This window comes from Strix aluco, chromosome 4 (assembly GCF_031877795.1).
Source record: "Strix aluco isolate bStrAlu1 chromosome 4, bStrAlu1.hap1, whole genome shotgun sequence".
Classification (NCBI taxonomy): Eukaryota; Metazoa; Chordata; class Aves; order Strigiformes; family Strigidae; genus Strix; species Strix aluco.
In genome coordinates this window covers 41,292,389-41,307,940 of record NC_133934.1, presented here as the reverse complement: position 1 = coordinate 41,307,940, position 15,552 = coordinate 41,292,389, and positions in this window count along the sequence as shown.

The following is a 15,552-nucleotide window of genomic DNA, read 5'->3' as shown; positions in this document are numbered from 1 at the left end:
AAAACTGTAATACTCAAAATAACATTAGAGGGATATGATATATGGGTATACGACATGAATAAAACATTACATTGGGCTGGAGTTTTTTTTTTCCCCAGATGTTGCTTTGCTAAATCATATGGGCAGTTTCAGAATACATAATATACAAGGCACAACCTGTTAAAGGCAATGATGATATAATATTAAGCCTTCTGGTACTTCTCCAGTGTGTCTGGCTCTACTAGCCCTTACTTCATGTTGATAGGAGGCTAATAGACATTGAGAAAAGTGAAAACTGCATCTCTCCCCATTGTCAGCTACATAGTGCGGCTTGATCTCTCAAAACAATGTCAGCAACCTGCTGGTCTAAGAAAAGCATACACCCTACAGGAAGACAGCGTATTAACGAGTGCTAATGACTTTTACTTGGATCGGAAGGGCCAAATTGTCGTTTAGATACTTAAAAATTTATTGTTTATGTTCTACCAAATATTCCCAGCTATGGTAAAATGTCTGATACAACTTCAAAGAAGCTGTGCTAATTTATCCCAGCTGAAGATGCTGATGGCAGTGATGAAGCAGGACAAACAGGACAAAAAGATAGTATAGTTTGAAAGTGGAGTAATGTAAAAAGAGACAATAATAAGTACACCAAGTTATCTGATGTACGGTATAAAGACAATAACATCAAGAAAAATATGCCTAATTCTAAGCATATTATTTTCAGAATTGATTTAAATTTTCTAGTTACCACTTTATCTCTCTTGCTGTGGAAATCAATTTACGCCATTTTTCTCCTTTTATAGCCTCATTTTTCCTTCTTTGTCCAGCATTATCAAACCATGCCACAAATTCAATTATGCTGTTGTGATGCCAAAACCTGTGGTCCTGGCAAAATGTATCATGCAGCATATCTAGGTAAGTGAATTAAAAAAGCATCTGAGCAGGTATCTGGTGTGTGTCACAGTTCATTCTTCCATAATAAACTATGTTCTCCTTCTCATTCATTTGTCAATCATAGTAACTAAAGATTATTATTTGCTGTATGTACGTGACACCAGCAATTTGCAAAGTCTGTTGGCAAGAAAATCAGGTTAGAATGACAGAGTGAGAAATTAAGCAGAAGTCTGATGTAATTAGCTACAACAATCAGTGCACTAATTTCTGATTTATTGTTTCCTGTTTTCCTGCTGCTTTCAGTCCATGCATACTGTATGTGCTTCATATAGGTCAAACAATTGCCTTATCAGTCCTGGCAAACCAAGAGGTCAGAGTTAACAATATTTATTTAAACATGCAGGATGCTTCCCACTGCAATTAGGAAATAACTATTACTAATAGGTCTTTGGTGCTATTTCCTCATTTATACAACACTGTAAAGAAATAAAGGCAACAGGGAATTCAGATTTCAGACTGCTTCATAAACATTTCTTGCAGATACATTTACTTGACTAGTAACATTTTGTTTTGTTAAACTGGCCACATTGAACTCCACCAAATGACAATCCAACAAGATATTAATGTGAAATACTTACATTTACATATATCAGTTTAATAACAATGGATATGTGGCATATCTTGCATTATGTAATGTCAGATCTTAAAAAAACAGACTATCCAAGTCTTGGTCCCTCTGAAATCAGTGAGAGTTTTGCTCCTGACTGTGATGGGATTATGACTTGGCCCTATAAATTTGTTCTGGCTGCCTTTTTCACATTGTACAGAGTTCAAGGTTTTTGGATGAGCAATCCCTTTTAGTAATCCAGGACTGTGCATAATTTACTCTTACATAGTTCTTGCGATTCCAGTAGGAATTTACATGGCTGCTTGTTTCGGTTTGAATCCACACAGTAAATTGTGCATCTCGCAAGAAATATATTTTCTATATGTATTCAACTCTTCAGGTAACAGACACACTTTCATAAAAAGTGAAGCTAGAAGAGATCCTCAGATGTCATCTAGTCTGGCCTCCAAACTATTCCCGAAAATAAACTAGAACTAGAACATTCTTGACAGAAGTTGGCCTATCTTATTCTTTTAAAACTGCAGAAATGGAGATCCCACAACCTGCTCATGTAATCTATTCCACTGTCTGCTCCAGTACCCTTACAGGGAGATAATAGGGGAAAAATTCCAACTGAAATATGTTTGCTACAAATTAACCCCATTAATTATTTTCCTTCCTATAGTAGACACGGAGAATCTTTAATTTGCAATAATGTTTTACATAGCTATGTCACATCTCTTCTTAATCTTTCCTTCCCTAAAATAATGCATTTTAGCTGTTTTTCCTTGAAATTCACATTTTCTTGACCTCTGATCATTTTTTTTGTTCTATGCTGAACCTTGTCCAATCTTGATAGAGCAACTGCAAATCTGGGTACTGTACATACAGCTCTTGTGTTTATACTTCCCATTGTGATATTTACTTTATTGAAACATGAGGACACTTTTGACTCATGTACACTATAGCATCCAAATCCTTTTCTGTAGGACTGCTATCTAGGCAAGTAATTTCTCATAGAGTGTTGTAAAGTTGATTGTTCCTACTTAAATATATTATTTGTCTTGATTGCATTGTTTTCTATTTATTATAGCTTCTTTTTCTCATTTGTCTTGCTTATTTTGAATTCTAACCTTGTCCTCCAAAATGCTTGCACTCCTCACAGCTTGGTATCATATAATAAACTTACTGCCTGTTGTACCACCCAAGGCATTAATGAAATAACTTCATGGTACCAGACTCTAGACAGATTTCAGTAGAACCTTAGCTGATACAGCCTTTCAATATACAGTTTTCCAGTCTCTTCTACACCCTTATTACAGTAGTGTCAGGTAGAAAAGTTATTTTCCTGTTTGCTTTCATTTTTTTTTGATTAGGTTAATATGTATGTAAACCAGTGTTGACTCTCTTAATGACATGAAGACACAGTACATAATTTTTGGCTGTTACTTACCACTGGTTAATCTTTTAAGTGCTTAGAAATATATGTTTTGTTTATTTTTCAGTGGTCTGAAGTCAGGCTAGCTCTTCCATCATTCCTTGGCTCTCCCTGTCCCCACTTTTGGAAATAAACACCACGTTTGTCTTTTTCTGGTGCTCCAGAACCTTGACCTCTGCAGATTCTCTAATTTCTAATGATTCTAGGATTACTTTACCACTTAAATATCTGTGAAGTCCTATATAGCTCACTGCAGCCTGAGGTTTTACTCTGTTGTTGTCAATGATAAACACAGAACTCACGTAATCTCAGATAACTTTTCGTGAACCATGAATCAAAAAAGTATTAAACATTTTACCCATCGTGGCATTACCTAACACTGCTAACAGTACTGTTGGCTTTTCATCCCTGTTGACTACCAGGTTAACTCATTGCTTACAAAATTTAGCTGCTAGGAGAACAGTCACCTGATCAAAACCACGGGGCAACATTCATTTGTGAGGGCAAGTTCTGGAGTCAGCTGTCTGAGAGCCCCGGGGCAGTGCTGGAAAGGAGGAGTCACAGCTGCAGCATATAATAGCAGCAGATTTAGGAGGTATGTAATATCAAGGGGCTAATATTCTGTAGGCTTAATAGTTTATATAATGTGACATCTGCTGCCTGTAGAGTTGTGTGACATTGCTCTACCAAAGGGTGCACCAGAAGAGAGGGAAAAGGAGTGATGGAGGGGGAAGAATATAAACATGAAAACTGGCAGCAATATGAATTGCTAATATTACTTTCAGGAAATAGGAAAGGAAGAATGCTTCAGCTAAAGAATATGTCACATAGAATTTTTTGGAAAAAAAATTGGACTAGGACAACTTAGAAAATAAAGTTTGAACTTAAATATGGGGAATCTATGGATGGATGGAGGATGGTGTAATACCTCAGAGATTAGGTATTACTGATCTATTTGAAGTAGTTTTTATAACAAAACTTTAACTATTTCCTGTTTTCAGATTTTTAGCTCTTTTTAGTTTGAATGAACCAAACATTTATTTATTAGATTCTTGGATTGTAAACATCTCTCCTATTATTGTTAGAGGGTTACTCTCTGTTTCTCTGTAAAGGCTCCTGTGTGGACTGAAGGCTGCACTCACAGGGTGAAGTTTCTTTCTCCAGCTGAAAGGAACCTACTGTCAGTTCAGACTTTCTAAGTATTGTTCTCTGTAATTTCTTTATTTGTTTTAATTTAATTTTCAAATCCTTATGTTTTCTTCCATTTTTTTCATAATTATTCTTCTTGAAGTATACTGTACAGACTGGGTTACAAAGTTGGAAATGAAAGTTGCCCAACAGTTTTTCTCAGAGTTTTGTAAAATAGATGAACACATGGGCTGAGAACTTATTTATAAGCTAACATTACCTAGATTTAATTTTTCTTTTGGCTGGTTAATATTCCCTTAGGATTTGGTCTTGTTCCCATTGCTATCAATAGGAAATCTCCCATTAAGTTAAAAGGGTGTGTAATCGGGTCTTTAAAAAGTTGTATTGAAACATGACATGGTTATAAATGCTAGTAAAACTTCCAGGAGTGATCTTTCAATGGTCCTGAGAATTCAGGGCTTACCCACACCAAAATGTGCTTTTTGAAAAAGGGCAATGCATTGAAAGGTTGCAAAACCGTTCCCCATTCCCCATCCTCCTGAAAGTTAAGAGAAGTGTGGAGTGCTTCTCAAAAAATTCATGCATTCAGGATGGATAGCCATCCATGGAGCATATGTGTTTGGGTAGATTCCAACACACATTCAGCAGCTTTCTGTAGATACCTTGAATGCTGAGGTCTGGATGTCCATCTCCATCCCTGGGCTGAGACATGAGCGTTGGCAATGGCCTGACCTCAGACTGGAACATGACCTAAGTGTGCACAAGGAAACTCACATCAGCAAAGAGGGAACCATTGTGCCTTTCAGTCTGTACAGCAAAGGAAGGAGGACTCCAGAGCACAACGGTTTAGATGCAGGCATATAACAGCAAGCTAAAGCAGTGCTTTAGCTTCTCTTTTCGTCTATTGTAATGTGTGCTGTCTGCCAGCATTTCTGGTCTCTTCTGAAGTTTCTGCTTGTTTCTGATTTACCATTACTACTCAGAATGCTTATGACTTTGGAAACTTTACTTATTAAGATTACTTATTTCTCTTGCATATCAAAACACTTCATAAACAGGAAGAGCTTAATTCATCGTTATTCACACATCAAAGTTTGGGTAAAAAAGGGACAGCGCAACTAGAACTTAGTCATCAAATGTGTGTGTGAAGATACTGTAGGAAAATATCACTGCTTTGGTGGTTATTCAACAATACAGGAAAATATAAGAGACAATATACAGCTGAAGAATTTTTATTTCCTGTGGCTGACAGTTCTTTACAAATTAACATCTTAGCAAAATGTTCAGCTAACATCAATCATTATAGCTTCCCAGAAGACAATTTACACCACCTTACAGTAGATTAATATAGCTGTAGGATATCATAAAGATAAAAGACACTGATATAAAAAGTCCTTTCACCATATCAGGCTGGTCAAAATGTAGGGAGTCATTTTCTGCAAAAAGAATAACTTCCTGGCCAGTAAGCATGTTGTCAAGAAAATAATTGCTAAAACTCCTCTTTTTGAATTTAAATTAGTTCCATAGGTTTTTTTAACAACTTTGTTTTGGTTTCTTCATAATACAATGGTCTCTACCCTTGGGGTTCTTGTGCTCTACCATCTTTGTTCCCCAAAACTGAAAACCCTGGCACACTAGATAAGAGCTCATTAAATAGAGCAATCTAGAAATCCATATTATAGAATTATAACTTCTATGAGACATTCCTGTGACATTTGCCACTTTTAGAAGAATGTCAGAGGTTATGTAGAGCAAAAACTGTAAACCTCTCTAATTGCTTCTACTTAAGATTCCTGTGGGTCTGATACAGTCAGGATTTCTTGTGTAGACACACATAGAGCAGAACACCAGGGAACAGAGAAGGAGGAGCTCTGAGGGAACAGCAGATCTGTTGCTTTCCACATCCAGCCTCAATAGGAAGTTTTTTGGTCCATCCTGAAGAACCTCAAAGTTCCAAAAGCAGCTATAACATTATGAAATGAAACTCCATATCTCAAATCATAAGCAGCATTGACTGCACTGGGAATGTCATTATCACCAGATATTATAATTTTGAAGGATAAGGATCTACAAGTACTAATGTCAATTGTGTCCAAACATTTAACTGACTGATATGTAGTGTTTTTACTGACATGAACTAAAAGTGCCAAGAATTAATATTTTGGCTTCCAGTTAAAAAAGGAGCACTTACGACTTGCTGATTCCACTGTATTTATGCTCCTGGTTAAAGTTGAAGCTAAGCACATGCTTCAATGCTCTGATGAATTAGTAATATTTTTTAAAAGAAATAAGTAACTATTTCAGCAAAATTAACAATTTCTACATTTCCATTCATAGCCAGTTATTTGCAGCAAATATAAATCTAATATGACATTTTAAGTATAGCACTTAAATCAAAAGTATATGGCTGATAATCATTGCACAAATTACTAATACTAGATATTAGTTTAATTTTCTACAGTTTCAGGAAAGTGTCAACCCAACAGTATTATGGTCTGCAACCATTCTAATATTTATGTCCTAAACTAGTGGACTAGTTTTGAGGGATTTTTTTCCTCCAAAATGAGTTAATCTTACTTATTTTCTTCAAAATATTAATGTTAATTTTCTTTGCCAGTCAATTTGGGGTAGAAAATATAACTTGGGCTCAGTCCCCCTTGTTTGATAATTTAATACCTATATTACTTACATTATTAGTTTTACTGGTAAATCAAGGAGCAAGTTGCCGGAATCCAGCTGTGACCCCAGGGCAGGAACTTTCTGCCGGCTGTCACCTTCTGACAGTTTGGGCTGTTAATTACCTCCAACAGTTGGAGCACAAGCACCTCTCTGTCTGCCAGCTGGCAGCCTCTGCCTCACACTGGCAGCCTGAGAAGATTTAAAACCTGTAACAAAAGGCTGCTATGTAAACAGTTTATTGTATAATACACAATGGCAGCAGTAGACCCACATCAGGAATCAAAGGTAGTCTCTGCACTCACGAGTAGTTAAGACTGGGAATGATGCAAGCTCCTGCTTGCCTCTTTCTGTCAGTCAGCAGACAAAACCTGAAGTCCAAAGTGAAACAGGTCGAGGTAAGGTTTCTCAGACTCTGCATACTGCGATCTAAGTGTCTGAATTGTTGCGGTACCATTGAACTATACTGATTACTTTAACTTATGAAAATAACAGAGCGAGATTTTAATTGCCTGGTGACATGCCAGTCACCAGACAAGAGGAACTGCAAAAATCATATTTGAGGTTTTCTTCTCAGAAAACAAATGTAGACTTCATGAGCGCATTCTCAGGTCCCCATGAGTCCTTAGAGTGGCACAAGTGTCCCCTAGAGCTTTAGCTGATATGTATCAAGAGCTCATGATTGCACTTCTGAGGGAGCAGTGTCTCCATGCTATATCTAAAACTTGTGAGCTGCTCCAAAGGTTTGAGAAGTAGGTTCCTTATTCCATATTGATGAAAGGATTTCTATATGGCCATAACTACTCAGAGTGTGCAGCTAAACCGGTGCCAGAGACAGGCAATGGGAAAACCCCAAGAAGTGGCTTGCATTTCAACTTCTGGAAGAAGTTATTTCATATCTTTACCTGCCAATCATTTAAGTTTAGAAAACGGAATCACCCTAAACAAGGGTCAAAGAAGGTACCTAAACCCTTTTGTTAGCTTCAGCTGAGTGCTTAGAGCACTTGCAAAGAGGCAGAGCTGGATTGCCATCCATTCCAAGCCTCTGAAGGTTCAAGCTCCCATCTCTCTTTTACCTGGAGAACAGCCTGAGAATTTCCAGGCGAGCTTGGGCCACTGGAGACCTAGAATTGTAAAACCGATGAAATCAAGCAGAGCAAGAAGTAGCGTAACTGTGGAGCAGGATGAGACAGTCTTCCCTGGCAAGGAGGTGTTCTGGATTGCATCCTTATTCTCTGTAATGCTCAAGTATTTTATGTGCTGGCTGCTTGGTGCAATAAGCACAGCATTTCTGTAACAGAAATTTGTGGAGTTTTACAGTCCTGAGGTAGGTAACAGCAAAATCACAAGTTTCTCACAATTTCCAACTGTGTGTATATAAATTTGAATTGAATACACACAGGTAAGGAACATTCCCTTACTATTAGGCTTGCATATCCAATTTAAGAGTGTTCAGACATCTGCTACCACTCTATCATACTTAGGTAAAGGATGTTAATACTGATGGTAAGCCAGATCTTCCTGAGGGCTTTAAATGGTATCATTAGAACAGCTGAAATAATTCTTTAACTGTAAGAAGCAAGTGGAACAGTAAACTTTGCATTTCAGGATAAGAAATAAGTGAAAAAGAGATTTGTAACAAAATGATTCTTGTAGAAATGTTTTTGAGTGATCATTATAGAACATCCTTTCTCTCTCTGTCTCTGTCTTACTAGGTGTTTACTCAGAGTCAAAATAATCCATTCAGACTTTGGTATAAATATTATTTCTTACATGGAAATGAAATTTCATGTCAGTGGTACATTTTCCATAAATGTCACAATATCGTTTATTAAATTTATTCTAAGAAATATTGCAGTTTACGTCCTTGGAAATGACTCCTAGAGAAAAGGAACAAATCTTGGCTTAGAGAAAAGAGTTACTATTGAACCAGCAAGTCCTGGGGCTTTCTATACTAGAAATGAGCCCGAGTTCCCTTATGTAGATATAGTTCCCAGTATTTTCAAGTATTTCACTTAGCTCATCTTTTGAATAACCCTCAGTTCAGAGTTTGCTTTTGAACATATTTCAGATCAGGCATGGAAACAGCTCTATCTCCTCCATCCCTTGCAGACAAAGGGACATTGGAACCAGTGTAAATCTGTTCAGGAAAAGGGAAGGCTGAACCATCAGCTTTGCAAAAATTAGCAATAGCAGCCCAAGTACCACCTGCCTGGTCTGCTGACTTCTAAATGAGTCTAAACCTCCCAGGCCAGAGATGTCCATGTTGTTTTCAAAAGGAAACATCTGGGAATGGCTTTTATATCACTACAGAGAATACGATTTCACTCCTATACTTGCAGTTTGTGTATTCCCGACAGTTGTTTCAAAGCTACAAGCTTAATGAGGCTTAATCTCACAATATCCATTTAGACCAAATGGCTCCTGAGGTAAGATGTACCAAATCATTTTTTGGGCTACAGTGGAACTTCCCAGTATTTACATCAGTAAGAACAGAAGCAAAGTTTGGTCCAGTGACTTCAATGCCTAACATGAAATATTCCTAAAACATCTGTGTATTCTGAAGTTTGAAATTTAATGTACAAGTAAGGCAAAAGTAACTTTAAATCATTTTTTATATGATTTATACATATGAAACACTGCTTATAAATTCTTTGTACATTACTGTTGGAGGATGCTTTGCAAATGGTGCCCAGAAATGCAACCAATTGCCAAACTAAAGAAAGCCTGCCTTCACCACTGGCTGAGCTAAAGCAAGGTCCATTTCTTTGCATTCTCCTCTCTAAAGTTATAGCAAACCTTTTGACAGTTCCCATTCCTGCAGCCGATTCCCCTCTCTCATGGTTAACTGCTTCACTGCTGGCCCAGTAGTCACATCTGCCCTGTGTTGCCATATCACACGGATGCTCCCTTGAAGCCGGGGAAATGTCAGCAAGACATACCTGGTATCTATCACCAGCAGTCAAGCTATCAGATAACTGACTGGAACAAAGCCATTCTGCAGTCATTTTACAAAATTTTCTATGGTTTTCACAGATCAGAAGCACACTGATAGTATTACATTTTTTTTCATTTGAATAAACTATTTTATTTGGCAATTAAAATAGCAAATATAGAAATATGTCAGCATGATTATTTTTATCATATTTTAACATATTATTTAACATAATTTCTCAAAAGGATATTTTTTAGCAAATCTATTGTCTTCTAGCCATTTTACTTGTAATAATCATTAAAATACAATTTCTTTTGCTTGAAGATTTTTTATTCCACTCTCCTTTCCAAAATATATTTAATTTGATTTCTACTAGAACATTTCGTTGGAAAAATTCATAGCATTTTATTCATTATATATTTTTTTCTTTTTCCTAAAATAACCAGCTATCACAGTCTTTTTCACAGTTACAGTGCTGGCTTTTTAAGATGCTCTGATATTTGAGCTCTTCCAAATTTATTAAAAATTCAAGTTTCACATTTTCATTCACATAATTTCTTTTTCATTTAAACATTGTTTTTTTTAATGATGGCAACTGCTCATCTCCATCCCTTCTTTTTGCCGTGTGTTCCTATCAGCTGTATCTTTGCACAGACATTACATATTTGTTATAATCCTGATTCACGCTGATCACTTCAGGTGGCAAATTTTATGCATGTGAGTGGTCCTACCTAACTCAATTGTTTTGCTGAAGTTCATCACAGCATTGATAATGATGCAGAACCCTGAGTGCAGGGACTGCACATGTTCCTTGGCACTCACTATCTGAAGCCCATCGTAACCTGTTGAGTGACAGCCTTGTAATGTGAGTGAACCTGGTGGCCTGATGGTTCTGTCTGATCAAGACATAAAATTCTGTGCTTGAGATTGGAGGAGATGTGGTCTGCGTGGGAGGGAACCCTTAAGTTCTCTTCTTTTTGTGATTGCCAGCACCATAGAGTGAACATAGAAGTGAAGGAGAGAGAAGTTCAGGAGGAAGAGGCATTGCTCAAACTTTCTTTGATCTGCTCCAGGTGAAGCTTTTCTGACCCAGGCAGAGCAGATCAAAGAAAGAAGCCAGAATACAGAACACTTGAGTATTTCATGATTGTAGAAAATACTGCCACAAAAGTGCCCCTTTTTTATTTTGAAAATGTGCTCACCTTACATATAATGTGTCATGGCACTTATTACTAAAACCAGATGATCACAAACTATTGATTATTTTATATACCTCCGTCAGGAAGGCATTAGGTATATAGTGTCTCAGATAAAAACCCTGTGACTGGTACATGTAGACCACAATAAAATCAGCAGAAACAAATGATAACATATTGCACATCTATTTTATTTCTAAAAATATCTTTGCTTAAAGAGATTCTAATTTCAAATCTTCAGTAATCCAGTGATTAGTAGAAGACTTCCTTTGATCATTAGTAAACCCTAACTCTCCTAATAATTAGGTCAGAGGCAGCAAAGAAGTTGATGTATTACTGTCTTCAATCTGCAGTACTGAGTAGTCTTTAAAGAGTAGAGCAGTATAACTGAATAAGGCCTAAATCCTGGTCGCAGTATATATGTTGCACTAAGCTACGCACTGTGTGCTTTATAACCAATTTAGATAACTTTCTGCCCCGAAGGGGCCTCTAGCAAGGGTTTATCCTTGTGATTAACTTCCCGCACTGTGAGCAGTCCCACTGATCTCTATTGATTTTTCGTGAAGCGTCACAGCGCTTGCACATCATGTGTAGGACATGCCTTTGGCACCAGCCACAGGAACAACCCTTTTGCTGAAAAGTCGCAATAACCTCACTTATGTGGTTTGCCGGTTATTTTTTGATGACTGAAGCTAATGGGCAGCACGAGCAGCGGGACTGTGTGCTGGTTCCCCTCCGAGTCAGAGAGAAGGGTGCCATCTACTGAGGCACTCACATCCCGTCCTGCAACACACAGGCTTTTTTCTTCAAAAACCTCTCAGCTGTGTGCCAAGCTGGAAAGCTCGTAAGACCAAAGTAAATCCATGAATTTGGAAACTCATTAAAAGGAGCATTTCAGGAATAGCATAGTAATGTGTTTCTTCACATTACTATACTATTCCATTTGCTGTATGCTAAGTAAGTGAGGAGCATTATGATGAAGAGGGATCTGATGCAAAAGATCATTTTGGCAGATATGCTTTAAAATAACAAAATTTATTTAAAAAAATTGCCATTTACACTGTTATAGAATGGAATGAATTGAATAGTTATCATGTTATTTCGGTTGTTAACCCTGAATATACTCTGTGCATTTTCATGGAATCTGGAGTTTCTATTAAGCCTTTGTTAAAATCTACTTCATGCTGATGTTTATACAGTGAATTATCATTTTATGCCATGCATGGGATCTCAAGCCCATTATCCTGAAAATAGATTACAGAACTATTTCTGCTAATAGTTTTATCTGATGCTACAAAATCTATCCCTGTGACATTTTGTATAACCAGGGTCAAAAATAAACAGCATATTTTCCTCTTGCAAGAAGATTTTTGAAAGTTGTCTTGTAGTACTTTGGTCAGTATGTTTGCTTCAAAAGCCAGATCTGTATTTTGAAGAACAGACTTGTTTCATTATCTGTTGGCATCTGTCTTCTTTAATGAGGAAAGGGCACTAAAGACACTGGAGAGACAGAGCAAATACCTTTATTTGTGACTGTGAATAAATCACAGGCTGTGTGTAAACCCAACACATGCTTTCTGTTCATAATCCACAGGGGAGTGTACTAATCATGCATTTTTACTGCAGCTCTATGTATTCAAACATTTGACCAGGTAAAATTATTGGAGATGTCAGGGAAAAAGATATATTTGCTGTTCTTACTTTCACCTCATCTTAGAACATAAAACCCTGTAAATAAAAGCTAATCTTGGCAAATCATGCAGAAAAAGTCAAAATCAAGTTGTCAAAGTAATAAATAGTCCAATACAGCTGACAGGTTTCTTTGTTACAAAATAATATACACGTCAGCTTTAGAAAAGATAGGCTGGGACCTAAATGTACTGTTTTTGAAACAAGTATGAAAAGTTCTTGTTCTCAGGATCCTATACAACTGGGCTATGATGAAGTTAAAAAGGAATTTTTGCTGTCTTCTTTCCTAAATATTTTTCATCAGCCTAACCTGATCTAACAATTTATTGCAGTCTGATAGACAGCAAAAGCAGAGGGGAGCATTGGCCAATAGCTTTTGGGGGTTTGTTTTTTTAATCAGTGAATGACAATTGTGGCTGGAAATGGTTCTGGTTTATGCTGTTTGTGTTCTTGTCTTTCTTACCACCAGATTATGAAAGAAATGTAGATTTTTAAATGGAGATGTAAATGCCATGACTATGTTTGGTATCAAGAAATATTTATGGCAGATCAAATTGTTCTCTGATGGTTTTGGGCAGATTTTACAATCAGCAGGTTAAGTTAACAGGAGTTGTGAATTATATCTGAATGGTATTTATAAACAAAAGTCAAATTTATGCATGCAGGAGGATATTGAGAGGTCTGAATAGCACTGTCAACATGTCTATTGCCAATACAGTCTTCCTCCTCCCCTTTACTACCCACTGGTAGGATTCTTTTTTCGAGATAGATAACCACGTATGTGTGTATTGATTTAAGTTTCCAAATAAAACAGAGCACTGCAGCTGTTATTCCAGAGGTCAAACACTTGTAAAATACTTTTTTTTTTGATCTTCCAAGTGTACTGCCACCTTTTTAATGCAGCTAAACAGTATTCAGAATATTTAAAATCAAGTTCATGTTTCTGAATAAGTGTCTGGAGAATACCAATTTAATTTAGAAGCAGTATGGCTTAAGTGTTTCTTGGTGTTTGATATCATCACCTGTGATTTTGCTATAGGTGATTGAATACTGTTTTCTGAAAGAGCATTGAAGAAATAAGGGTTGACCACACCTGTAGCTTACAGAGTTTCTGAGCTCACAGAAGCCCTGTTGTGACAGTCACTGGACAGAAATGCAACAAAAAACCAGTACCTATTCAATGCACCTTGTAAAGATTTATTGGTTTGGTTTTTTTTTTTTTAATGCTGCCTGTACCCAAACTGTGAAGAGTCATCACAGATTTAATGCAGTCTGTCTGGGCTACCTCTAGAGAAAGATGTCAAGATGCCATAGTCTGGCCATTACTAAATGGTATTTTTAATAAATTGCTTTAAAGTTGTCAATAAGCAGAAAATAATCAAGAAAATATTGCCCTGACATTTCCTAGTTAAATGTGAACAATATGCATGTGAACTTTGTAGCTTATTGCATGCATGAAGGGCTATGAATCATGAACTCCAGTATTTTAAATCCAGCTTTTATATTCAGTCATTGTTTGGCTTTGAGCACAGAATTGAGGCACTCCATACTTTACTGTTTGTATATATAAGAAAAAGGAGAGATGGCAACAGCATACTTACCCACCTCCCCTTTTAAGGGATGATCAGTTAATGCTGCTACAACACTTTGAAGATAGGCTTTCCAGAACTTAAATATGATTAGACATTTATACAGATAATAAAACAACCATACTTACCTAGGATAAGATACAGGGGATTTAAAATACTCAAGCTTCCTGGCATAACTAACTGCTTGAGATTAGGAGGGAAACCTTTCTTACAGGCAGGTTAATACTCAGGGTATTACTTTTGGTGGTTATGAGGTAGCTTGCATATTTCTTTGAAGCATCACACTGTTGGCTACAACAGGATACTAGGTTAAACAAACTGTTGGCCTCAATGAGAATGGCAGGTCTCAGTCTTCTGTGTTTCTAGATCCTCCCTGGCTGGTGGTGATGAACCTTTTTGCTTCTGTGTGCCTTAGTAAGATGCACAACATACCTGGCTATGCCTGCACTATATGGCTAGGACATGTACCACCTTGCCAAGCCTTTAGGTATTTCAATTTTTCACATTTGTTATATGAAATTTTAAAGCTTGAGGTTCTGATGCAATTCAGTGGGCATAATTCAAATAAGACGACCCTTACTAATTAAAAACTCTCAGAGCAACCTAGGTCCCTTTGACTGAACTAGAGAGTAATTAAATGAGGAATTGTGGTGACAAATTTGGAGTTGGGTCATCTCCACTGACAGAACCAGAACAGCGCACCTGGGTATCCCACTGGTATACCCCAACCCTTCTCTAGCCACTGCCCACCTATTTTCCACTCATTTGGGGTGATGGGTTAAACCCCAGCAGGTTGGCAGAGAAGACCTTAGGTCACCTTATGTCACTGACTGTAATGCCTGTGAGCTGGTTGCTTGCCATCGTAGTGCTGGAGTAGGCAATGCAGAATCTGTTTGAAAGTGGTTTGCTAAGATGTACTGAAATAGTAAAATTGCTGCCAGAATAAAGTCCTTTGTTGGACTGTTTAGAGTAAAAGCAAAAATAAATCAATACATATGAGTTTACTACCAAAAAATAAGAACATTCCTCCTTGAGAAAATGCCATTTGCAGTTTTGCCTTTGTATTTTTAAATATACACAACTACATGCAGTGCGTGTGTGGTATGTGTGCGTGTGTTTGTGTAATACCTAGCTTAAATTCAGGCCCGATTATTTTTTTAAACTTGCATATCAGACAGCACATCTCATTCAATTCTTATTCAGTTCATAGTTTCTGTTTTACTGCCTTATTATATTCAAGTACACTGGATATTTCTCTCTCTTCATTCTTTTTTTCCCTTTTGTTATATAATTTTTATATATAAATATATACATATATACATAGAGAGAGCAAAATAATCACTCATGAGAAATCTTGAAACCCTTTTCCTTCCCTAAACAGCAACAAGACATTTACA